Source organism: Bison bison, unplaced genomic scaffold (assembly GCF_000754665.1).
Source record: "Bison bison bison isolate TAMUID 2011002044 unplaced genomic scaffold, Bison_UMD1.0 scf7180017850715, whole genome shotgun sequence".
In the NCBI taxonomy this organism is placed as follows: Eukaryota; Metazoa; Chordata; class Mammalia; order Artiodactyla; family Bovidae; genus Bison; species Bison bison.
Window position 1 is genome coordinate 15,098 of NW_011481288.1, and position 1,316 is coordinate 16,413.

Genomic DNA, 1,316 nt, shown 5'->3' on the forward strand with positions numbered 1-1,316 from the left:
CTCTCTCCCTGGGCCTGTAGGTACTCCAAGTCCCTGAGGGTACTAAATCTTTAGTAAATCATCTTTACTGCCACCTTTCTGACAGCTGCTTTTATGTGTTTCCAAGTATGTGAAAGCAAACTTGAATAAATGGAGTGATATCCAAAAACAGACTAGGGTCTGTGGGCAGGGAGGTAACCACACGCTTCAGCTGTAGTACACCATTCTGCAAAACAAAAGAGAGGTTTTCAGCAACCTGCTGAGTTTTAAGGACCAAAGAAGACATAAAAACTTAAGGTATTTCTTTAAGAGGAAGCAAGAAATGTAGAGCAAGAAATGTAGAGCGGCTCTATACAAGGTCAGAGAACAGTATATACCACCTGAAGGTAATCAGTAAAGATTTAATGTGGTGTCTGCTACATCTAAAGCAAAAGCAGCAATGCAAAATTTCAAGAAACTTGAAGAATTAAAGAGAGTAGTCATCACCAAAGAGTAACAGTAACTTTTCAAAACTGACAAAGACACATGTCAATGACATGGATCTTTGTAATCTAGCTTATAAAGAATCCAACACAGCTGTTTTGAGGAAACTGAATGAGCTGTAAGAAAAGACAGAAAGGCAATTCAATGAAATCAGGGAAACAATAGATGAAAAAATGAGAAGTTTAACAAAGAGAAGTCCTAAAAAGAACCAAACAGAAATTCTGGTGCTGAAGAGTTTAATAAATGAAATGGGGAAAATTGCAACTAAGAGCATCTACAACAGAGTAGATCAAATTAAAGATAGAATCAGTGGTTAAAAATGAGTAGAAAAGGAAGAATATATCCTATGTGATTTATGCGTCTACACTAACATAAAAATATCTAGGAGAAGAGAGGGAGAAGGTGGGAAAAGGTGTATTTAAATGAATAATTTCTAACTTGGGGAGAGGCTTGAAAATTCAAGCTGATAAAACTAATAGGTCACCTTATAACCCTAATGTAAAAGACCTTTTCTCAGAAACATTATAGTTAAACTGTAAAAAATCAATAAAAGTAGCAGAAAAAATATTGAATAAAGTGGAATAACTAAATGATTATTTAGTGTGCTGTTTAAAATTTGAAACTGCTGGTCAGATGCAGGACCAGCTTTCTCACATTGCTTAGGGTTGCAGATTGATGACTTACATGTTCATCCATGTGGACAGACTGTCTTCACTAGTGACCAGTGAAGCATAAATCAGATATAAGTAGTACTTCTTTATACTAGAAAAATCTAGGGGAAAATCCCATTTGTTATAGTATGAAAACTATTAAAGATGTAGGAAGAAACTTAAAATATCTAAAGGGCTTACATT